General features: G+C 46.6%; 1 protein-coding gene across 1 annotated transcript in view; it reads right to left on the minus strand.

The window, feature by feature from the left end:
- LOC106986547 (transmembrane protein 132B) overlaps positions 1-26,151 on the minus strand; it is a 363,570-nt gene that overhangs the window by 129,210 nt on the left and 208,209 nt on the right. The gene's annotated exons all lie outside the window — the stretch shown is intronic.

The raw sequence follows: 26,151 nt of genomic DNA on the forward strand, positions 1-26,151 counted from the left end.
AGAGAGGGGCACCTGGGTGTCTCAGTTGGTAAAGCACCCCGACTTCAGTTCAGGTCATGTTCTCACGGTTCGTGAGTTCAAGCCCCGCGTTGGGTTCTGTGCTGACAGCACGGAGCCTGCTTGGGATTCTCTGTGTCTCCCTCTCTCTCTGCCCCTCCCCCGCTCATATCTGTGTGTGTGTCTCTCTCTCAAAAATAAATATAGGTAAAAAAACAAGAACCTTCTTTTCTACTTCCAGCCACTAGCCTGTGCAATATTCATGACTCAGAAGCCCCAGGCCGGTATCCGACGTGGCTGCCCCACGTGAGTCACGTAAGTTGCTCCTAGGGACCAGAGCAGGGGTGCTCAAAGAGGAATGGAAGCCCCACAGGGCAGGAAGTGAAATCCATCACCAGACTGGCTTTTGAGCTCGGGTTGTCCTGGCGAGACCTACCCATCAAAGACCGGGTTCATTTCCCCCCTCACCCCACTAATAACAAGGGACAGGTCAACCTTCATCATGCCGGTGGCCACTCACCCCACTAAGCAGCTCCCCCCTGGCTGCAGTGACCGTCCGCCGGCCTGAGTGGGGCCTGACCTCACCCTGACAAGCAGTGGGATGGTGGGGGAGGAGCCAGTGGGTGGCCCAGCCCCTGTGGGAAAAGTTGCATTTAGGGGATGGTGGGGAAACTCTAAGGAATTGTCAAGTGATGGTACATCCAACGCCCTCTCTACACGGGTGGCTCCTGAGCCCTGTCTCCAGGCTGGACCTGTCCTGTGAACCCCGGAGCCCTGGCCACCCGCCTGCGTGAAGGCCTACCGGGCACCCCACACTTGCTGCGGCAGGAGCTAGTCACGTGACTCCCCGCAGTTCCCAGACCTGGTTCCTCCTGCCCGGGAATGGCCGCTCCGTTCTTCCAGGCCCTCCGGTAAAATGCCGCTGTCATCCTTGACCCTTCTGGGTTTCTCTCTCTCTTTCAAACAAGAGGGCCACAAAATATCAGCAAAGCCCGCCAGCTCCACGTCAAAACATGCCCAGATTCTGAGCGGCCTCCTCTACGGCACCCAAACCCAAGCCAGAAGCATCTCTCACCTGGACGGGCACGGCAGCCTCTTAACCAGTGTCGCTGTGCCTGCCCCCTCCCCACAAACGACCCCCCAGAGGCAGGCAAAGATGTCCTTTGAAGATGTAAGCTGGGCTGTGTCGTACCCTCCAATCATTCCCCTAGTCATTCAGAATAAAATCCAGAGTCCTGACCATGGCCTTGTAGCCCCATAAAGTGAAGGCTTCACCATCGCCCTGCCTCGTGCCCCAGCACTGCCCACTTGCTGTCTCGGCTCCAGTGACAGAGTCGACTTCCTTTCGCTCCTTCAACACACCAAGGCCGGCCCGGCGTCTGGGCTTCTCCAACGGCACCTCCCTCTGCCTGAGATGCTCTTTCTGGACTTAACCACATGCCTGCTCCTCCCGACTTCCTTCAGTGCTCATTTTCAGGCAGGGCTTCTCTGCCACCTTAGGTAAAACAGTCACCCGCCTACCCCCACTCACAAGCCTGCACATCCCCCTTCTGCCACGTTGTACTTTCACTTTTCTTCAGAGCACTTAACCCTAACAGCTTACGTGTGTGCGTGTGCATGTACATTTATGTACACACATATATGTCCCTTCTCCATCAACAGAATGGAAAACACAGACCTTTTCAACCTTGTACTGTATCACACCCTCAGGCCCAAGGTCAGAGCTTGGGGTGCTCAATAAAAAAACACTGAATGAGGGGCGCCTGGGTGGCTCAGTCGGTTGAGTGTCCGACTTCGGCTCAGGTCATGATCTCACAGTGCGTGGGTTCAAGCCCCGCGTCAGGCTGTGGGCTGACAGCTCAGAGCCTGGAGCCTCCTTCGGATTCTGTGTCTCCCTCTCTCTCTGCCCCTCCTCTACTCACGCGCTCTCTCTCTCTCAACAAAAATAAACTTAAAAAAATTATTGAATGAACAAAGGAAAGCACAGAACACATAAGAGAGAGAAGCCCCAGCACAGGACGAGGCTGTAGACCTGGGAGGAGCCCAGTGAAAGCAGAAATCACACCTGGAGGTTTGTGATGAATTTTTGAAAGATCCAATCTAACAACCAAAGGGTGAACTCAGAAAACTAACCACTATGAAAACTAATTCACACTGCAATAGGTTTAAAAGGCCTGGATCAATTGATAATGGAAAAAAAAAAATCCCTAATGGGATGTTAAAGAAACTCTCGGTGATCCCATGACTTCAGCGAAAATGGAGGCTGGCGCCATGAAGTCTTCGCGCCCCAGTGAACTTAACACTTAGTCCCGCTAAATGCTCCACGAATAAGGCACTTCGTACGAATTAATGCTCGCAACAGTCCCGAGGCACATACTAGGGTCATGGCCATTTACAGACGACAGAACAAAGATTCTGAGAGCTAAAATTACTTTCCCCAAAGACTGTTGGGCTCAAGTTCTCCAAGTACCTGCCCTTCACTGATGTATAGAGCTTGGGAAGCAACAAAACACTGTCGCAAACATTGGCGGGGCATTTGACCCTCCCACACTGACCCCCTGAGGTGGATTCAGTCATTTGACATAGATTTAAAGAGCACCTATGATGCCCTAGACTGTTCTCTAGGCGCTGGGGATATAACAGGAGTAAAAGGACCAACAAAGTCCCTGCCCCTGTGGAGTTCACATTCTAGAACAGAGAGGCAAATGATAAATAAATCAGAATATAATTTCAAAATGTAATTGCTACAGAGGAATGAAAACAGGCCAGTGTGGTAGTGACTGGCAGAGAGGACAACTTTGGATTTGTGGCCAAGAAAGGTCGCTTCTTGGAGGTGACATCTGAGCAGAGACCTGAATGACCACAAGGGGCCAGCCATGCAAAGATCTGTGTAGAGTCTAGATAGGACTGTATCGTTGTTTCATTATATATTGTTGAAGCTGATTTCATTATACCTTGTTTCATTATATATTATTAAAGTTGATATCATTATATCATGTCTCAGGCACTGAAGCACAGTGCCCATTCGGAAGGAAAGAGGGAAGGAAGGAGGGAGGGTGGAAGGAGGGAAGGAAGGAAGGAAGAAAGGAGGGAAGGAAGGAAGGAGGGAGGGAGAGAGGGAGGGAGGGAGGAAGGGAGGGAGGGAGGGAGGGAGGGAGGAAGGAAGGAAGGAAGGAAGGAAGGAAGGAAGGAAGGAAGGAGAGAGGGAAGGAGGGAGGGAGGGAAGGAGGGAAGAAGGGAAGGAGGGAGGAAGGGAAGGAAGGAAGGAAGGAAGGACGGAAGGAAGGAGGAAGGAGTCAGAGTCATCCATCCAGGTGGGAATGCCTGGGTCAGTGGGCTCCATGGGAGTGGGGAGCCAGGTCCAGGCCTGCCTGGAATTATGTGAACCAGACTCTAAGACTCTTTCCTGCTAACTCTTGAGCAATATATTGAGTTGCACAAGACAGTCACTGAGTAGTTCATGTCTAGATACCAGCAAGACCTACAAAGCCATCATATATTTGTCTTAGAAGAGTTAGTGCCTCACCTGCTGAAGCCATTATTTGGTAGCTGCCCTGTTCTCCTAATTGATTTAGGAGAAATCATCAATTAGAAAAGTATCAATGCTAGTTAAAAGTTCCTGCAGTTCCCATCATGGGACCTCACTAAAAAGAACAGGAAAACTACAATCTCAAATTGCATATTATATTCAGACAATTTCTGATCATCGGGAGAGGGATAGACATGTGGCTTCACAAGAGGTTTCTTTTAATTTTTTTAATGTTTATTTTTGAGAAAGAAAGAGAGTGAGCTCAAGTGGGGAGGGGCAGAGAGAAAAACACCGCATCTGAAGTAGGCTCCGAGCTGTCAGCCCAGAGCCCGACGCGGGGCTCGAACCCACGAACCACAAGATCACGACCTGAGCTGAAGTCAGACGCTTAACCGACTGAGCCACCCAGGCACCCCTCTACGAGAGGTTTCTGCAGAATTCTCTCATTCCCTTGCTACATTCCTATCCACTGGCTAACAGTATCATGAAAGTGACAGTGCTGATACAGGGCGATTCCCAGATTGAATTTCAGCAGGTGGAGACACTGTGGGAGGTGTAACACATAATGAATAGGAAGGTGGTTAGGACAAATGCTAACGCTCCATAAAGACACAAAATGACAATAAAGCAGAGATGACACAAGCCACCCTGGAAATCACAGTTTGAATTTACGAGCACGACGCTTTAAGGGATCCGCCTACAACCCTATATGATGGCTCTTTCCTTTGCCTGAGGAGCTCTTCCTCCAAATTTTGCAGATCTGGCTTCTTTTATATTTTTTTAATGTTTATTTATTTTTGAGAGAGAGAAAGAGACAGAGAGAGAGAGACAGAGCACGAGCGGGGGAGGAACAGAAAGAGAGGGAGACACAGAATCCAAAGCAGGCTCCAGGCTCTGAGCGGTCAGCACAGAGCCCGATGCGGGGCTCAAACCCACGAACCATGAGATCATGACCTGAGCCAAAGTCAGACGCTCAACCGACTGAGCCACCCACCCAGGCACCCCTGGCTCCTTTTCTTCATTCAACTTTCTAATATCGCCATTTTCCATTCCCAGAAAGGGGATCCCTGGTGTCCCTCCCTCAAGCAGCCCCTCTACCCCTAGCTGTCTTCATTACATTTTGAGTCACAGAATTATCACTCACCTAAATGATCTCATTTCTTCACATACGTGTTCATCGTCTGTCTTTTCCGATGGTCTTTTCCTGGTGATGAGGAATCCTGTCTAATCCTGTTTTTTGTTATATTCCCAGTACCTGCAACACTCTCTGGCACATAGGAGCCACTCAGATTATATCCGAATACAAGGATGAACCCACTTGTCTTACATATTAGTAAACTGAATCCCGTAAACGTTAGGTAAGTTGTCTAAGGCCACCCAGCTATCTAGCGGCAGAGTTAGGACTCAAACATAGGACCCTTGATGGTTGGTGGGCTCAATCCTTAGGACACGTGGCCAGGGTCCTGGCACTTGGGATCCTTGATGCTGGGATTGAACCGAATGCCAATTGTGAGACGCACAAAGACGGCAACGATGATCTGTCTGTATACAGTCGGGTCTTGAAAGCCGGGAAGAAATTAATATTAAGGCTTTTCCAAACAACAAACGTTTCACCTACCAAAGACAGTTTGGAAATGTTCCTCTTTCATAAATGACACTAGTAAATTAGAAAATCATTTCAAACCAAGGGGCACTGCAGAGCATAGCCGATAAAAGTGAGCAAAGTCTCATTAATGAGATATGGTGACGTGGAAACACCACAATTCTTTTTCTAGTGTAATTAAGCCAGAGTGGGCCTACGCTATTTAGCAAAATAAATAATTAGCCTGTACCCTTGAAGCCGATTGCTAACTTCAGTATTGGGCTAATACTCCTGCAGTCTGGTCTGGAAATCAATTCCAGAACTCATGCTCGGGGCACGGGGTAACTTGCACAGGGCAATTAGAGTGAACACCAAAGTTGCCTGGTGCGCCTCAGACCCCACAATGCAAATGATGGGTCATGGATGTTCAGACTGGTTTTTAATTATGAACACCAGAAAGGGGAGCCACGGCGAATTCCTGCCCGTCCCGCAATCCAAAAGCCAAAGAGAAAGGTGGCCCCGCCCCATGCAGACATTTGACATGCTGGACCAAGCTGGAGAAGGCCAGAGAGTGTAAGCAGGCACCTCTCACCTGACAGAGGTGACCCCCGGCTGGGCTGGTTTTTTACCATTAGCATCAGGTCACCCTTTGGATACATTTTTTTAAATTTTTTTTAACATTTATTCCTTTTTTGATATAGAGAGACAGAGCGTGAGCAGGGCAGGGGCAGAGAGAGAGGGAGACGCAGAATCTGAAGCAGGCTCCGGGCTCCGAGCTGTCAGCACAGAGCCCGACGCGGGGCTCGAACTCACAGACGGCGAGATCCTGACCTGGGCTGAAGTCGGACACCCAGCCGACTGAGCCACCCAGGCACCCCAACATTTGGATACATATTAACCATGACTACCCTGGACCAAGAAGGAAAAGAGGGCATCGTTCTCCATTACCACCTCCAAATTTCCTACCCTCAGCAAAAGAAAGCTGGATTCGAGCTGTCCTCCAGAACTTCCTTTCAAACCAGGGAGAGTTCAGATTTCAAGGACTCTCCCGTGAAGTGACCGGATTTTTCTCACATGCACCGTCACGGATTTCCAAAGACAATCAGTCCAGGCAATCACAACAATAGAGAAAATGGACCAAAATAAAATTGATTCTGCAAATCAAAAATGCAGGATGATCAGCACAGAGAGAGGGAAAGTTATGAATAACTAACAGTGTTTATCTTAGAAAAGGCAGTAGGAAATTAATTCTGAAATGCACGTCACACTCTGAACCCAATCCCATTACCATCCAGCCCTATTGTGGCAAGAAAAGGACGTAGAAATTCGGACCACAGCCTGAGTTCCACTCTGATCTCAGGGGATGCCCAGCCCACAGAGGATTATGAATATTGCACTTTAAAACTATCCTCCCACTGATGAAAACCCATTTGCCTTATAAGTAGGATTTGAGTAAAGTGGTCTGGGTCAGGAGACAATTAGAAGTGTCATCAAGTGGAAGCTTTATTTAGCCCAGAGGAAGAAGTTCAATGGTGTGCTTAATATTTGGGAAACAAATTCTTACCCTACAACTTAAGGTATCATGGAACATGATACTCTGAACACTAAGACTGAAAGTCTCAACATCATGGGCCCAGTTAGAGTTCTAGAGGGAACCTGCATTCTTCAGTCCCAAACCCCATCCCTAAGCTTAGCTCATTAACATGGGCCTCTGGGCCTTGGGCCTGGGGCTTTGTGAATGGCTTAACAACGACCACAAATACCAAGACAACCGTGTAGACCAAAAGTTCACAGGTTGGTAACAGTGAATCAGCCAAGTCCTCTTCCAGAAGAAAGAACCATATTTTATTGGTGGTAATCATCCTCAGGAAAGTCACAAGAACTTTTTTATTAGGAAGTCTTTATACAGGCACCTGGGTGGCTCAGTCGGTTAAGTGTCTGATATCACTTCGGGTCATGATCTTGAGTTCGAGCCCCGCGTCGGGCTCTGTGCTGACGGCTCAGAGCCTGGGGCCTGCTTCGGATTCTGTGTCTCCCTCTCTCTCTGCCCCTGGCCGGCTCGCTCTCTCTCTCTCTCTCAAAAATGAATACTAAAAAAAAAAAAAATTTTTTTTAAAGAAGCCTTTATAGAAACTTAACCCATGGTGTTATAAATTCAACATCCAGTCTGAGTTTACTGAGCATATGGAAACAATATCCATACCCCCAAACCCACACACGCTTCCCTTGGGTGACACCCACTTATTCTCTAGATCTGGCGTGGTGTCCCCTCTTCCGGAAAGTCACGTCCTACCTCCCAGACTGTACCAGACCTCCCTGTTTTACACTCAAATTTCCTAATATTTCTCCGTCACATCATTTCTCATAATTCTCCTTAACCGCTTGGATAATTCTTTCAGACCCGGCTTCACTGCCAGACTCATCAGAACTGTCTTATTCTCTCCGTTGGGCATAGCACCCCACCAGCCAGCACATCACATGGTAAGTCGAAACAAAGTTATTTACGAAGTTGTTTATTTGGATAAAGAAATAAATTAATACCTACTTAGGAATAAAACTGGTTAAGAGTTCTGATTTACAAATTCTAAACCTAAATTTTCTCATTTAGTTGGAGACCCAAGTACAGTGAACATATATGATTCTAGCCAACCTGGTATCTATTTCCTTCTTTCTGACGTGGTTCACGTGCAGCTCAGACTACGTGAAAGTCACGTGACCCAGGCCAGGCCAATCGGTGTACCCTATTCCACTGGTCATAGCGATTGGTTCAGAGGTGGGCACGTGACTCAGGCTGGGCCAATGAAGCACAAGCAGCCATTTTTGTCGGGATCACTAGGAAGGAGCAGGACTCTTTGTGAGCGGATTCCCCAACTGATAGGATGAAAGTCTAGAGCTGCTGAGACTGTCTTGTCAGCCCACAGGAAGTTCACGTGGCCAACAAAAAGCGGAAAGATGGAAAAACAGGTTCTTGAGGATATTATCATAACACCTAGATCCCGTTGTGCCCGATGTCACATGTCACCTTGGGTTTTACTACGTGAGCTAACTGCCTGTCTGGATTAAGCCATTTGAGTCGGGTGTCTGCTGCTTGGGGACAGAATTGGGTACATCAAAGGAGCTGGGGACCAGGAGACAAGTGCACTTTCAGTCAAACCACCTCGCGCTCACAGTAAGGGCAAAATGAATGTAAGATCCAGGCAAAGAAGGTTTCTCAGAAGAGGACGGAGTGGGCCGGGCCCTGAAGGCGGGTGAGGGTCAGAAGGGCAGAGAGAGGAGGCGGCCTGTGCTGGCGGCAAGAATAGCGCGGCGGAAAGCGTGGGATCGCGGCACGGGGACGGGGCGAGGGGCAGCCCGCCCCACTCGGCGAGGAGACCCACGCGGTACGAGGTGGTGCGCGCGGCAGAGCAGCAAGAACGCGCCCCGGGCGTAGGGCGCAGGCTGAGATCTGAGGCTCCGGAGGGAAAGAAACCGCACAGGGTCACAAGCACTTGCAGCGGATGACGGCAGAGGGTCACTTACAAGCAGTTCTATGGGCGAAGCCTGCAAACTGGAACGGACACCCGCTGCCCTTCGCGGGGACGTTTAGGTGTGCGCATCTGGAACTTGAGAACACGCCGCATCAAAGCCAGACTTCGGGGTTTGAAACAACCAACAGGAGACTGACTGTGTGGCCGCGAGCCCCCGTTCCTACGTGACAACCATGGGCTAACGCTGCCGGCATCTCCCGGTTAGTTGGGTGCGTCCCCCCAGCCCGCCACCCCTGCCTCACTGGGTCACAGGACCCACTGCTTGTCCCCACGTCATCAGCCTGGCCACGGGAGCGTTACCTGTGCGACCCTGACAGAGAGGAATCTCGCCCTGCGGTCAGACTCACAGGCTCCATTTTTGTCTCTGAATTCGGAGAATCCACAGCGCCATTTTTTTTTTGATGTTTATTTATTGAGAGAGACACGGGGAGTGGGGAGTGGGGGGGGGGGAGGTACAGGGAGAGAGAGAGGGAGAGAGAGAACCCCAAGCAGGCTCCACACTGTCAGCGTGGAGCCCCACGCGCGGCTCGATCTCCCCAACTGGGAGATCATGACCTAAGCCGAAATCCAGAGTCAAATGCTTCACCCACTGAACCACCCAGGCGCCACCCACTGAACCACCCAGGCGCCCCCCACAGCCCCATTTAAAGAAGGTCTTACTTTCACTGCCTTGGATACTGCCCATGCCTCCCCCCAGCCGTGAGCCTTCTGGTCTAACTTTTGAAATTGGTTCCCACTAAGATCACCTCCCTGGTCGCCTTCATTAGTCAAATGGTTGAGGAAGCCCTTGGCAAGGAACAGACTCCTAACTCAAGAGACCCACGCCCCTTGCCATGGAAAACACAGGAGACGTGGGAAAATAGGAAGGCAAAAATAACACTCGGAGAGGCGCAGAATTTTAAAGAGCTCTGTAAAAACTTGCCAAGGGAGAAACAAACAAACATGATGTTGCACCGTCTCCAGAAAGAGCAGAATTAAAAGATTACAAAGAACGGCCAAGATGAGATTTTGTGAAAAACTTCTAGCTCCTTCCTTGTGAGTGAGCAGCCGGCAGCCAGTCTTCAAAAAAGATGGTTTCTCTTCAGACCCAGCACCACTGACATGCACCAGCGATGGTGGCCCCAGTGGACTCCGAGGGACTCGGTTTTATTGAGTCATTGGACTCTGGGCTATCTGTGGGCTGAAACAATGGAATGTTCACTGCTCAAAAAGAGGGAAGCACTTAACAATAACTGCCCAAGACGGCAAATGGGCTGGACTGGAGGAGAGGGGATGTCCGTGGTTTAATTCAGATGCATTCTCAGGAGCTTTAGAAAGATGGGCCTTGGTCAGTGAGACCCTCGGGCAAGCAGGAGGGGGCTGCAGAGAAGTGGCCCCTAGACGGACTTGAGCCAAGGACACCACAAGTTGGTGTTTCCCCAAGAGGAGACGAGGGTCCCTGTGCTGGACCCAGGAGGCAGCCTTCCTAGCTGTCCCTACAGCCCTCTCCCTCCATTAACGAAACCACATCTGATGGCCCCATGGAAGGGGTCACTAGCACTGAGGCTGAGGGGACCTAGCAGGCTGCACGCAGGGACAAGACTGACGGGGTATTCCGGAAGGGGCTGGGCGGTGGCCAAATGGTGAGGTCCTGAGAAGATGTCAGTTGCATGTGAGGACGACCATGAGCCTTTGGCCACATACTTACTATATCTGTGGCCGACGTGGTCTTCGGGCACGCAGAAAATTTAAACGTTCTCGAACCCTCACTGCCTCATCTGTGTCATTAGGGGTATCATGGAGAGAAAACCAAGACAACCAGGTGAGCAACGAGAGGGCTCATTCTTCCCATCGGGGTGGCTCTTGTGAACACAACACCCCCCTTCTTCTATTCTTGTTTGTCCTCTGACCCTCAGGACCCCACAGGTCACCCCCGCGATGCTGCCCCGTGTGACAAGGGCAGGACTTATCTCTGTCAGGATTCCCAGCCCCAGCCATCCTTAGAGGTGGGCACCAAAGACGGCCGAGCCCTTAAACACAGGCCTCACCTCCAGGGGTCCGTCCTCTTGGCTCAGTGGCACCCCAGTCTCCACCAGCTGGCCCCCCACTGGACCGTCACCAGCCCTGAAGCAGCTCTGGGGTATCTGCGGCTCATGGCTCGCCAGTCCCTGAAAGGTCCCACCTGAATGGCCCTCGCTGGCCTCCTGGGGGGTGCAGCCCCCTCCCCTCCTCCCCTCCGGGATCCCAGACTTGTGACGCCTATAAGCCGTCTTTTGCCCAGGTTTCCCTGTTCGCGGAGGGAGGGCAGACCAGCCAGCGCCATCGGGCGGACACCAGCCGTGAGCTGTACTTTAAAATAAACACACTCCAACTAGGGCTTTTATCTGAGCCCCGTCCCACGGCCCACATTTTAAGCCTCAGGGACACCTCCACCTCCTACCTCCTTCTCGTCTCCCACAGAGAATCTGTCCCCAAGTCCTGCTGGTTCCGGCCAGACTCCTCTCTTGTATCTCTGTCCTCCCCGCTCCCACTCAGCGAATCTTACTGAAACTGCCTCATGACAGGCCTCCGCCCCCTTCTTCACACCCCCACCCCAGAGTTTGTCCTGAGACACACACCGCATCATGCTGCTCGAACCGCCACCCCCAGCCCGTGCACAAAGCTGGCTTTGCTCCATTAGGAGGACACTCGGGCCACTTGTCTGCACCTGCCAATCTAGCCCGGCTCCTGCTAGTCCCATCGCACGTGCCTACATGTGCACACCTGGGGGCCCCTTAACCGTGCTCAGCCGGACACACACATCTGCGTGCCTTTGAACCACGGTCACCTGCGTGTGCACCCCTGGGGGCCTTTGCTCCGCCCCTTCCTCTGCCCCAGGATGCTCTTCCCCCAGCCCTGCCCTTGGAGAGCCCCACTGGAGCCCTGGGAGGGTCCACTGTCGTGGACACGATGCTCTGGACAAAGCCACTGTTCCCTCGTCTCTCTTGCCCTCCCCTTGCATACACCTTGTGCAGCTGGCTGACGGTTGTAGAAACTCAGAGAGAAGGAATTGCATTTTATCTTTTGTTCCGTCCCGGCTCCCGCGATGGTCCCCACCCAAACTAAACACTCACAACTGGCTGAACAGAATTGTGCTCCCGTGCGCAACAAGAGCTAACCGTAATTAATACAGAAATCGGGGACCCCCTATTCCGAGCTCTGAGCACAGGAGACCAATTCATCCTCTGCCCCAATTCAAACCCAAAATGGCAGAGCCAAATTGGCAAACACGAGCTGGAAAGAAAACGTTCAAGCCAAGCAAAATCAGGAGGAAAAAGGCAGTCTTGAGGGAGGAACTAATGAATCTCTGAGAACGCGAAGAGGAGAAAGCAGCAGCTGAAGACCCATTTCGCAGCCGCCCGTCCCAGGGATCAGCTTTTTGTCACTGGCTGTATGTGCAGCTTTATAAGCAAGTGAGAGAATCAAAAGTCCCCTCTGAGCCACAAAATGCTCATGAACTTCAGAAGGGCAGAGGACTGCCCAGCCCGGAGCCTGCGGGGGGCGGGGAGGGGGGCCTGGGCCCAGTGCAGATGGTGTGTGTGTGTGTGTGTGTGTGTGTGTGTCTCAGCAGGGGGAAAAACGAGACAACTGTAAGGAAGTGGACTAGATTAAGCTTTGGAGAGGGGTTCTCGGCTGCGAGAGCAGAGATTTTGAGGAGGAATTAGAAAATACATGGCTTGCTACAGAAATTATAAATAAAACCCAAAAAGTTCAGACATAGGATCTGAAAGAATTTCTCAAGCACCTGCCATGTGCCAGGCTCCGAGGACACAAAGATGAATAAGAACCAGTCCTTTCCCAGGAGTGCAGAGTGATCTGGGGGGAGAGACCCATGAATAGACATGATACGATGCAGAGTGGGGACAGCACGGCTGCACCAGGCACAGGACACGGGGGCAGAGACGGTGCACAGAGGAATGGATGTTAACAAGGCAGGTTGTAAAACACACTAAAACCTTTACCTCCGTCTTCCCCTGGTAGCTGATAGCTCTGTGGCAGAGGGTGGGGGCAGGACAGAAGAGAAGAGAATGCTCTCTCTGTCCCAGAGACCAGGTCCAAGTAATAAGATGAGTCCTCCACACCCCTTTAAGACCCCAGCTCTTGGATCCTTCTCACAAGGAGACATCTTTAGGCTGTTGCCTGGGCACAGTTTTAGGAGGCATCGGAAAAGTGCACAGTTATGGGGCGCCTCGGTGGCTCAGTCGGTTAAGCGTCTGACTTCAGCTCAGGTCATGATCTCACGGTTTGTGGGTTCGAGCCCCACATCAGGCTCTGTGCTGACAGCTCAGGGCCTGGAGCCTGCTTCAGATTCTGTGTCTCCCTCTCTCTCTCTCTGCCCCTCCCCTGCTCACACTCTGTCTCTCTCTTTCAAAAGTAAATAAACATTAAAGAAAAGAAAAGTGTGCAGTTAGGACCACACAGCTGGGGACCATAACTGACATGGTCTGGGGTTTCATCCTGACCATCTTCCCGGGAAAGTGTCTCATTTTGATCAACCAGAAATCGGCCCCATTTCGCCTTCTATCAGTTGGCTAGGCTGGGTTTGCTGAGGCAACAAACCACGCGGGAACTGAGAACGGCTTCAAAGCTAAGTTTGTTTCCATGTTGCACACCGAGCAGGGATTATCTGGGTGCCCCGCTCCATGGGTGGCCAAATCGTGCCTGCCACCTGTTCTCACGACAGAAGGGTTACTGGCACGCAGCCATGCTCACTCACTCACTGCTTCTGTGCAAAGCCTACGTAGCCAGAACTATTTACTATTTACTATCCAGCCCTTTGCAGCACACGTGTGTCAATCCTTGGTCTGCCGCAGGTCATTTCACTCCAGGACCCATCACCTGGGGAAGAGTTCCAGAAAGTTCTGCGGCAGCAACTAAATGCTCTGACCTGAAATTCCAAGGGAATTATATGCAACTGCCCCTCACGACTCACTGGCCAGAAATCTTCGTGTGGCTCCCCTCAACCACAAGGGGGCTGGAGGTGGTAAGCAAATTATTGAGGAACTTCACCAGTGACCATACACACTTTTAGATTCCTTCCTTTTTTTTTTTAATGGGGATAAGGAAGGGCTTGAGATTTTTTTCTTTTTTGAGAGAGTACTCATGTGCACATGAGCAGGGGAAGGGCAGAAGGGGAGGGAGAGAGAGAGAGAGAGAGACGGTGGGAGAATTCTAAGCAGGCTCTATGCCCAGCAAAGAGCCCGACGTAGGGCTCAATTTCACAACCATGAGCTCATGACCTGAGCCGAAATCAAGAGTCAGACACTCACCTGACTCAGCCACCCAGGCGACCCCCTCCCTTTTTTTAAAAAAAAGAATTTTGAAAACAACCCATCCCAGGAGAACCATCTGTGGAAGCAATCAGGAAACTCAGAAAACAGTCAAGAAAGAATATGGGGCACCTGGGTGGCTAGGTTGGTCACACGTCCGACTCTTGGATTTCAGTTCAGGTCATGATCCCAGGGTCATGGGTGGAGCCCCACATCAGCCTCTGTGCTGAGCATGGAACCTGTTTAAGATTCTTATTCTCACTCTCTCAAATAAAAAAAAGAGAAAGAAAAGAAAAGAAAAGAAAAGAAAAGAAAAGAAAAGAAAAGAAAAGAAAAGAAAAGAAAAGAGGACACTCCTCCAAAAAATACACACACACACACACACACACACACACACACACACACACACACACACTCTTCCTTCTTCGATTAGTATTTTTTCTTATTCAAACCTTCAGGCACCAGCACATCTTTGCAGATTTCCCTCAAACCCTTTAGAAGAGTTCTGTGTGCCTTCCCAGGCTGGGCAGAATTTCAAATCTGATTTACTTGAGTTTCTAAGTACGTGCGGGGATGCCCACGAATGTCCCTCCGTGACAGGCTTTATCCTTGTCAGCGCTCTGTTCTGGCCTCTGAACTGAGTCCCTCCTTTCCCAAGAGAGCAGTCGCCACTCGCTTTTGACGGCTCCTCACTTCCTCGCCTCCCCTTCTCTCCCCCTGGAAGGGGCTTTTTTCCCGCTCCTCCCATCCCTTCCATTTCCTCCCACCCCATTGTCCCCACTCCTGAAATGTGCAGTGGCCTCTGTACCACGGCAGACTCCCCCTCCCCCTCCCCCTCCCCCACCCCCAATTAGGAATCCCTCCAGAACTCCCTCGACTCATCAATGGCTGTTTGTGGCGTTCTATTAAAACTCGAACTGCTTATTTCTTCTTTTAATACATAGAGTACTTCTGTTCAAGTTGCTGGAGGGCGTTGGACGGCGAGGTATATTTTACGTTTTTAATGAGTCCGATTCAGTGCAGACTCATTTTAAGTTCTACATTTAAAGTTTCCTTATTAGCTTCACAGAGGGGGAAAAAAAGAAAGCGGCATCGGTGTCCAGCCTTTACGGCGTTCGCCACTTCACCTAGAGATATTTCAGTTTCCGCCGGGATCGAAAATCGGCGTCGGGAAGGCCCCGCATCCACTCGCAAAAGAGAAGCAGCGGCAAAGGCAACAGGAAAGTGTTCAAGCGGGAAGTAAACACGCCGAGGAGTTTCACAAGATCACCCAGAATGGAATGCTTTCTGTCTCCTTAAAACTGTATTTATAAATGTTTCCCTAAGAGATAAATAAGCAGATTTCTGGATGACAGAAATGTTTTCTCTTTGAAGCTTTAAGCAAGATGTTTGCTGTCACAGCTCTGTCTTTGGAAATGCCTATCTGAAAGACCTTCAATTGCTGGGAAGGCCAAACTGCTAGCCCTTGGTTTCAGAACAGACGGAGTGCTCACTCCATCACCTTCACATCCAGCGGGTTGCTGGGAAAAACCAGAGACGCATCCCCCCCCCACACACACACACACTCGCACACACACACTCACACACTCCTGGCTGACACAGGCACCTTCTGCACCACCTGCCACCATGAAGGGGTTCCCGGTGGAAAATTGAGGAGAGAAGGCAAGGAATTCCATGCCAGCATCTTACTTTACGTGTCTTATTTTGTTTTCGATGCCGGAGCAAAGTTAGGCTGCGGTGCTTTGGGGCTGTGAAGTTGCCATAATGATAACTTTACTGCCTGTTCCTGAAAACGGAAATCTGGCATTCACAACAGGGCAGCATCGGCATAGGTGGGTCCGAGCCAGAGCCCAAAAATCTCTGTTCAAACGAGCCCTACTTGAAAGCTCCATTCAGCTCTCCAGAGACATGTGCAGAAGCAAAACAATCGTAAATTCAGCAAAGACAAGAGATGTCTTCTGTCGGGCCTGGCCCTGTTCCTAGGCTGGGGGATTAGGACCAGCTGCCCAAACAGTAATTAACAAGACAGGGACAACCCAGAAGGGCAGTGTGATTGGCCGAGGCACAGAGACAAGCAGGGGTTGGCACGCACAGGCTGAGAATTCCAGCATTCTCCGGGGCCCGGTGACAGTCACCTGCCCCCACGCACTGGCAGAGTTTAAGAAACGAACGTGCGTTTGCAATCTCCAAGAGTTGAATCTGAATACGGTAGGCAACAAGAGGTATTTTCCAAATGGATTTGGTCCCCTGTCCTTTATGTTGTTTTGCGGAAGGGCTCCAAACAGCCTAATATACTGTATATCACATTTGGGAAATAACTCTGCGAGAGAAGCTTTTCAGTGATTTCCGCCCGCCCTGGTTTTCCATGTAAAATTTACTTTCAGGTCAAAGGTCTCGAACAACAATACACATCTTTTAAAAGATTAAATTTCATCAAGACAGAATTATAAAAATACGAGGGCTGGAAAAGAATTTGGAGCTTGCCAATTTTTTTAAATGTCTGTTTATTTTTGAGAGAGCGAGCCTGAGTGGGGGAGAGGCAGAGAGTGACGGAGAGAGAATCCCAAGCAGGCTCCCTGCTGTCAGCACAGGGCCGGATGTGGGCCTGAGCCGAAACCAAGAGTCGGACACTTAACCGACTGAGCCACTCAGGCGCCCCTGGAGTTTGCAGATTAATGCTCTCATTTTGAGAGACAGGATATTGAGGCTCAAAGGGACAAAATGTCTGTGCCTAGACAGACACACAGAAAGCTGGGTGGCAGCCAAAATTCCGATCTCTTTTCCCCCTGATGCTCGACCCAGGGTTCTGCCTCATTTCATACTGAAGCTTCTTGTCATCGTTAGGAAAAAGAAAAACAAAAAACTAGGAAAAAGAAGTGTGATGGGAAAAAGCAGCAACTTTTATAGTCTACGAAAAGGTCACCAAATGCTCTCATTTAAAAGCGATACCATGAAATCTGAAAGTAAAGTGCAAGCAGCAAAAACTCAAAATATGTGAATGAGCAAAAAAAATTTTTTTAATGTTGGGCTGTAAGGCACTGACATGCAAAAATTAAACAGAATTATTAGGAAGAATATAGGAGACAAGGTTTAAGATTTTGGTGAGAGAGGGGCGCCTGGGTGGCTCAATCGATTTGGGTGTCCGACTTCGGCTCAGGTCATGATCTCACGGTTTGTGAGTTCGAGCCCCGCGTCGGGCTCTGTGCTGACAGCTCAGAGCCTGGAGCCTGCTTTGGGTTCTGTATCTCATTCTGTCTCTGCCCCTCCCCTACTTGTACTCTGTCTCTGTCTCTCAAAAATCAATAAATGTAAAAAAAAATTTTTTTTTAAAGATTTTGGTGAGAGAGATAAACTACACAGTCACAGAACAGAAGATTGATAGTGTGACCACCATAACATTTTAAACATATGTGAGACAAAAGATTCCATAAAAAATGAATGGATGAGACAAATTAGAGACAATATCTGGTCCATAAGTAAAGACCTAACATCCAAAATACATGATGGACACCCACAAATCAATAAAGATAAGCTCATAGTCAAATAGTATGAAAAGGGATTTCACAGAAAAGGACATGCAAATGGCCAATAAACACATTAAAAGATATTTGACATCGCCAGCCATCACTGAAATGAAAAATCAGAACGATAAGAACATACTGTCACTCACCAAAGTGACGACATTCAAAAGATATTATAATATCAAGCACTGAGGAGAATGCAGGGAAATGAAAGCTGTCACACATTGCTGGATTTGTACAGCCATCTCATAAAGCAACTGGCTGCTTCAAAATGTTCTGAATATGCAAACCCCGTGACTGGAAACCCTTCTAGAAAAGTACGTAAAATGTTCACAAGAGACACGTGCAACTGCAATGAACCCACCATTATTGGAAACAATAAAAATTTATAAACAAATTCAGTGTCCATTGATGCAGGAATGGCCACATAAGCCATAATCTACCCCTATCATTGACTCTTTTATAGCAGTTAAAACAACCAAGATGGACAACCATTGCCTTCCGGAATGGTTGCCTGGATAATCCCCACCAGCCCTCCCACAGATGACAACAAGAAAAGCTGATCGAAATGTAAGGATGATTTACTGAAGGAAACCCAAAAAAGTGAAAGAACAAAACATGAAGAATTAGTGAACCAGAATGTAAGAGATGACAGAGGCCAGGGATTGGAGGTTTCATTCCCTCAACGACATTTGTGAGTATCAGAGGGGGCAGCTGAGAGGTTGAGAGCTTTTGACACCTTATAGGGCTGTGGACACACACTGAAGACACACACACACACACACACACACACACATTTAAATTTGTTTGGGAACCCCCAGGGCCATGTCATGGGAATGATACAGAACCAAAAATGGGCCGCCACTCAGTTTGATTTCAAATCATGTCAGTCCCTGACAGTGTAGGTATCAAGGTGATCTGAGTTTTCTCTGGTGTCCTAGAATGCTAGTGCTCCTAGCCACCTACAAAAGCAAATATAAACCCTCTTGGAGAAAGGTAAATTCATCGAAGGACTCCAACCATTTTTGCACACAGTTCTGAAAACACAATGTCTGGTATATAACAAAAAATAACCAGACACATGAGGAGACAACCCAGTAGGAACTGTCAAAACATGAATATTCAAAAGAACAGACTACAAAAATGCACCTGCACGGGCATGTGATGCTGCAATTCTCAGTCACAGTCTTAGATTTATTTTTTAATATCTAGGGGCGCCTGGGCAGCTCAGTCAGTTAAGTGTCTGACTCTTGGTTTCCGCTCAGTTCATGGTCTCATGGCTTGTGAGTTCGAGCGCTGAGGTGGGCTCTGTGCTGACAGTGTGGAGCCTGCCTGGGATTCTCTCTTTCCTTCTCTCTCTCCCTCCCTCCCTCCCTCTCTCTCTCTCTCCTTCTCTCTCTCCCCCTCTCTGACCCTCCCCTACTTGCTCTCTCCATCTCTCTCTCAAAAGTAAATAAACTTAAAAAACATTTTTAATATTTTGAAAATAACCTCAAATTTACAGAAAACTTGCTAGAGTAAGAATATTATGAAAAACACCCAGATTTGCCTATTAACACTTTACTCTATCTGCTTTATCATTTACGTTGTTGTTTGCTCGCCCTCAAGCCTGTGTATTCCCTTGCTCTCTCTGATTTGACATATGAAAATCAATCAACATACTTCACCCTAGTAATAAGTTTAAAAAGAAAATATATGATGATTTCAACAGGTGGAGAAATAGTTTGCTTGACACAATTCAACACAATATATCCTCTCAGCAAAGAAGAAATACAACAAAACTCCCTCAATCTCATAAAACATATCCATACAAACACCCAAAAGGCTACAGCTAATAATATATATAATGATGAAAGATTTGAGTGCTTCCTCCATAAGATCAGGTAGAAGGGAAGGTCATCCAAAGTCACCATTTCTTTTTTTTTTTAATTTTTAATTTTTATTTATTTTTGAGAGAGAGAGAGAGAGACAGAGCATGAGCAGGGGAGGAACAGAGAAGGAGACACAGAATCTGAAGCAGGCTCCAGGCCCTGAGCTATCAGCACAGAGCCCGACATGGGGCTCGAACCCACAGACTGCGAGATCATGACCTGAGCCAAAGTTGGACGCTTAACTGACTGAGCCACCGAGGCACCCCCGAAGTCACCATTTCTAAACAACATTGTACTGGTGTTCTCAATAATAAGGTGTGAAGGGGTGCTTGGGTGGCTCAGTCAGTTAAGTTCTGACTTTGGCTCATGTCATGATCTCACAGCTCATGAGTTCAAGCCCCGCGTCGGACTCTGTGCTGCCGGCTCAGAGCCTAGAGCCTGCTTCAGATTCTGTGTCTTCTTCTCTTCTGCCCCTCCCCCACTCACACTCTGTCTCTCTCTCTCTCCTTCAAAAATAAACATTAAAAAATGTTTAAAAAATTAATAAGGTAAGAAAACAAAATAATAGGTATTCAAATTAGAAAAGAGGTAAACTGTCTTCATTAACAGGTAACATAATTGATGGTTAAATAGAAAGCTCTAAGCAAACTATCAAAAAAAGTTATTAGGACAGCTAAGTGAGATTAGTAAAGCCACAGAATATGATGTCAATATAAAAAAATTGCATTTCTAAATTAAAATTTTAAATAAGAATAGCATTGGCAGTAGCATCAAAACATACTTAGGAATAAATGCAACAAAACATTTGCAATATCTGCATGCTAAAAACTATAAAATACTGATGAGAAAAATATATATAAGACCTAAGTAAATTAATAGCTCTTCAGGATCATAACAGTCAATATTGTTAAAATGTATGTTAATTCTCTCCCAAATTGATCTACAGGTTTGATGTGATCTTAGTCAAAAATCCCAGTAGGCTTTTTTTGTATAAACTCATAAACTAATTCCAAAACTTGAACTGAAATTCGAAAGACTTTGAACAGCAGAACAATTTTGAGACAGAAGATGAAACTGAAGAGCTTATACTATCTGGATTCAAGATAATTAAAATAATGTGGACAAGTAGACATGTAGCTACATGGCACAAAATAGAGAGTCCAGAAATAGACTGGAAAAAAATATATAGTCAGTTGATTTCCAACAAAAGTATCAAGGTACTTCAATAAGGAAAGAATTTTTTCAACAAATGGCAAAAAAAAATCAATGGTAGGAAATAAGGGGAAAGTAAGGGCAAAATAGAAAAGAGAGAACAAAAGAAGAACAAAAGAAGCTGGACCTTTACCCTCATGCCATTTGCAAAAATAAACTCTGATGAATTCTAGGCCTAAACATTTTTAAAAATTTTTAATGTTTATTTATTTTTGAGAGAGGGAGAGAGAGGCAGAGAGTAAGCAGTGGAAGGACAGAGAGAGAGGGAGACACAGAATCTGAAGCAGGCTCCAGGCTCCGAGCTGTCGGCACAGAGTCCAGTGTGGGCCTTGAACCCACAAGCCATGAGATCATGACCTGAGCTGAAGTTGGACGCTTAACCAGCTGAGCCACTCAGGCACCCCTAGGCTTAAGCATTTTAGAACTGTGAGTACAAAACCCCCACAAGGAAATATGGTATAAAATCCTTAGGAATTCAGGTAGAGAAAAAAAAAATTGATAGGACATAAATATCATGACCCGTAAAATTAAAAATTGATATACTGTACTTCATTAAAATCTAAAACATTTGTTCTTGCATTGATAAGAAAATAAAAAGGAAAGCACAGACTAGTAGGAAAAGGTTGGCAAAAAAATGTATGTAATAAAAGACTGATATCCAAAATATAAAAACAACTCTCACAACTTAATAATTAGAAAACAAACGACTTGGTGGGTTTTTTTAATGGACAAAAGATTTGGACAGACATTTTGGCAAAGAAGATACATGAATGCCAGATAAGCACAAGAAAAGATGCTCAAAATATTTAGTTACCAAAGAAACGCAAATAAAACCCCAGTGAGATGCTCCTACACACACACTAGCATGGTTAAAATTAAAGACTGACGATGTCAGATGTTGACAAGGATAAGGAGCAACTGAAACTCCTACAGTGCTATAAGAAGCATAAATGATATCGTCCCTTTGAAAAGCAATTTGGCAGTTTTTTTACAAACTTAAACATGTGCTTACAATGCGACTCAATGATCTTAATCCTGGGGATTCAACCACATAAAACATAAACATATGTCCACACAAAGATTTGCCTGTGAATGTTCATGGGAGCTTTGTTCACGCAAGCACCAAACTGGGAAAAAATGTAAATGTCTGTGAACAGACAAATAGATAACAAATTGTATCGACACCGCAATCTTCCACTGGAAAAAGGAGAAGGAACAGAGTCTAATACACCAACATCATGGATGAATCTCAAACCATCATGCTGAGCAAACGATACCAGACCCGTCTTTACATCTGTGTTAAGCTCCAGAGATGGCCAACCTGATCTGTAGAGACGGAGGGCAGGTCGGCGATTGCCTGGGAACAGGGGTGGGGGGAGTGGACTGGGGTAATGCACAAGGAAATCATTAGTTGCCATGGCAACATTATGCATCTTGCTAGTGGTACTGATTAGTAAGGTGAAAACATTTGTCAAAACTCAACAAAATCTACATTTAAAGTGGGTGTTTTTTATTGTATCCAAATTATACCTCAAGAATTTCTGGTTTTTAACAAAGCAGACACAGAAAGAAGAAAGATTATTACCTTGAAAGTAGAAATAGACTGACAGTAACTTCTCAACACAAACAATGTAAGTCAGAAGACAGTATAATGATGTATTCAAGGTGCTGAAAGAAAGTAACTGCCAACTTAGATTTCTATAACCAGAGGAAATGTTCTTCCACAACAAAAGTGAAGTAAGCCACTTTCATACCAACAAAAACTGGTAACATTTCACCTACCGCAGGCACCACTAAATAAAATGCTGAAGAAAGCAGAAGAAAAGGTGAGCCCAGATGGTCGAATAGAGATGCAGGAAGGAAAGAAGGAAAAAAGCAAAGAAAATGGCCAATGTATGGGCACTATAAGTGAATATTGACTATAAAAAATAACACTAATGGGGGCGCCTGGGTGGCGCAGTCGGTTAAGCGTCCGACTTCAGCCAGGTCACGATCTCGCGGTCCGTGAGTTCGAGCCCCGCGTCAGGCTCTGGGCTGATGGCTCGGAGCCTGGAGCCTGTTTCCGATTCTGTGTCTCCCTCTCTCTCTGCCCCTCCCCCGTTCATGCTCTGTCTCTCTCTGTCCCAAAAATAAAAAAAAATAAAAAAAATAAAAATAACACTAATAGAGTATTGACCTATGCAACAATAGAAAATAGTTAGGGAACATGATAAATGAAATGAAAGTATTATGATGAGCTTTTTGGAAGTACGGCAACATTGCCAAATATTAGACATTGATACACAAAAGTGACACGCTGAATTCTCTACAGTAGCCATAAAAACAGTAAAAGTGTGCAAACTCATAGCTAATTAAGAACTTTTTTTATTATTCCATCATTTCCCTTAATCAATCCAAAAGAAAGGAAGAAAGGAATATAGAACAGGAATGATAAAGAAAAAACAGGTAGTAAGATCATGGATTAAAACACAGATAGCATCAGGGATAGCATCAAATGTAAATGGACAAAATATGCCAATTAATCCACAAGGATCAACAGACTGGCAAAAATAAAAATAAAAACCCAAGAGACCCAACCAAAATATCTTAAAGCTGGGTTGAAGTTAAAGTTCGAGAAATATATGCCATGTGAACAGTAACCAGAAGAAAACTGGTATAATAATATTAATACCAAAGTAGATTTTAAGACAAAAAAGCACAAAAGGAGATAAACAGGGTAACTTCAAAGTGACGAAAGGTTCAATACACCCAGAATCCATGGAGGATGGGGTAACTTATTAAATCCTAAGTAGGGCCGGGGCGCCTGGGTGGCTCAGTCGGTTGAGCGTCCGACTTCGGCTCAGGTCATGATCTCGCGGTCCGTGAGTTCGAGCCCTGCGTCAGGCTCTGGGCTGATGGCTCAGAGCCTGGAGCCTGCTTCCGATTCTGTGTCTCCCTCTCTCTCTGCCCCTTCCCTGCTCATGCTCTGTCTCTCTATCTGTCAAAAATAAGTAAACATTAAAAAAAATTTCTAAATCCTAAGTAAGGTAAAATCAAGTCCCAAATGCAACACTGTGGTCCTTTCTTTGCTACTAACAGGCTGTGTCATGCTAAATACTTCAATAACTTTGTTCCTTTGTTTTCATTCATCTGCAAAACTAGATAAAAATAATGCCCACATTGATGACTTCACAAGGTTGATCATGAATGCCAAATGACATACTTCATTACCGGTGGAACTGGATGATGTGAATCGGGAAAGGAAAAGAAGTCATTTATGAAGGGCATACCGTGTAGGAAAAAACACACTAGAGGTTGTATGATTCTTTTATGTGACCTTCCCAGAAACCCAATGAGGTAGTTATTTTTTGTATTCGCTTTTTAACAAGTGGGAAATAAGAGCCCCGAAGAGGCTAAATGACTTTCTCAAAGATAGCAAATTACACAGCCAGAATTCAAATCCGCGTCTCCTTTACTAGAAAGTTACACTCAAGTCTGGTTACTTCTTAATGAATATAAAATCATACCTTCTAGTTAGATATTTCACAGGTCACTTTGTGATATTCCCTTTCTAAAGTTCTATTTTAAAGTTCACATCCCTAGTATATAAATAGCTCACAGAAATCAATAATAATAACTAGAATTCACTGAGCCCTATTTACAGACCAGCGATACAAAATTATCTCATAAAATCCTCACAGCAATTCTGTGATGTAAGGTATCAGTCAGGGTCCGATCAGTAAGTCGAGCTAGAAAATTTTAATACAAATAATTATTAACTACAATAGGGAAGAAGTTATCAATGTAATAATAATTTTTAAAAAAACTCAAAAGAATACCCTAGAACTGATGGAGAGTGGAACAATGACAAGGGGTTGGAGGAGGTCCTCATAAGGCTGAGATTCAGACTCTGTTGGAGAAAGACAGCCGGCCTTGTCAACCCCTCGGCTTCATCACCAGAGACGAGAAAGCACAGTTACCGAAAGCACAAATACAAATGATCAGTAGGCACCCGAAAGCCTCTCGGTCCCATTAGATGGAAAAGCACTTGGAAAACAGTTGAATACGTTTTACGCTAAGCAAGTAAGTAAAAATGTCAGCATGGTAACACTCGACACTGTGAAAATGAGGCAAGACAAACACGGCGTATGCTTTCTGTTGGAGCAGTGTATCCGTCAGGGTTCAACCAGTAGGAGAGTAACATTAGGAGATGCATTGGAAAGAACTGGCTTAAGCAACCGCAGGGGGCTGGCTAGTCAAGTTTAAAACCGATAGGGCAGGCCTCTGGGAAGCACAGGCTGGAACGTCTCAGACAGGAACCAAGGCCGCAGTCCACAGGCAGGGTTAACCTCTTGCCTCCGGGAGACTTCAGTTCGGCTCATGATGTACTTCAACTGATTGGGCCAGGCCCACCAGATTATCTGAAATAATCTTTTACGTCAAATCAACTGATTATGATCATTAATCAGCAACACCTACGTTCATGTTTGGATAACTGGGCACCGCAGCCCGGCCAAGTGAGAGCACAAAACTGGCCGTCGCAAATATTACCTGATCCTTCCCTGAGAAGCAATGCCCCCAAGTGTGTGAAAAGCCTTTGAAAAACACCAGTAGCCAGCACCTTGGCTTCTGGAAAGGTACCTGAGGAAATTATCTAAAAGAGAAAGATTCAAGCATTATTGGGAGCAGCACAACATTTGAAACAACCTAACTGGCCCCGTGAAGGGAATTAACATAACATTCAGATGAAGAAATGCTGTGGAACCACTGAAAGGTTTACAAAAAGTTTGCAATTACATTCATAGAGGCCTGCAATAAAACACAAAGCCAAGAAAAGCGGGGGGGGGGGGGGAAACTGTTTATACAGAATGTGGTAAGTTCAGAGAGTAAGAGGGCGAAGTGGAACTAGAAAGAAAAAAGAAAACATTAATGGCAGTTCTTTATATTTTCTGCTTTTCAATGTTGGACGATGACCTTGCATGAGCCTCAAAACTCCACAGAGTGAAATAAAGACGATTGCACCCAGCGAACTACAGAGCACGGATGAAAGCGAGGTGTCATTCGGTAATTAGGAGCATTTCATCCTCGTACAGACCCCTAGTCCTGAATGCAAATGGGGGCGATGACCTATCCTCGTCTTTAAGAAAAAGGAGAGAAACGAGAATAAAAAACGTGACACCTCCTTCAGCCCAGCAGCCCCCTCGAATAGATACACATTTCCCAACCACTGTGCGGGGAGCTATAATAAATTACCATGGGGGGTGGGGGGGAGCAGAATACACTTCACCAGCCTTGCCCTTCTCGATTCAGCTCAATTTCACGGTGCACGACTGCCTCCTATTTTATTGTCACTAAGGCACCAGGGAAAACAAATAGAATAAAGACTACCATTGTTAACAGACGTTTAAAAAAAAACAAAAAAATATTTTTTTTCTTACAATTTCGATGGGTTATTTAGTTTCAATGGCATCTGCTGACAATGAAAAATGTAACCACCATAGCTATAAATCTGCTTGGGTTGTAAATGTTTAATTATAATGTTTCCATTTCAATTTAAGATAACTTCACTTTCTATCTTAAGAACTGTTACCAAGAAAACAGAGCGGAAAAATATCCACAGCAGTGATCGTCACTCAGCTCGCTGA

This window comes from Acinonyx jubatus, chromosome D3 (assembly GCF_027475565.1).
Source record: "Acinonyx jubatus isolate Ajub_Pintada_27869175 chromosome D3, VMU_Ajub_asm_v1.0, whole genome shotgun sequence".
Classification (NCBI taxonomy): Eukaryota; Metazoa; Chordata; class Mammalia; order Carnivora; family Felidae; genus Acinonyx; species Acinonyx jubatus.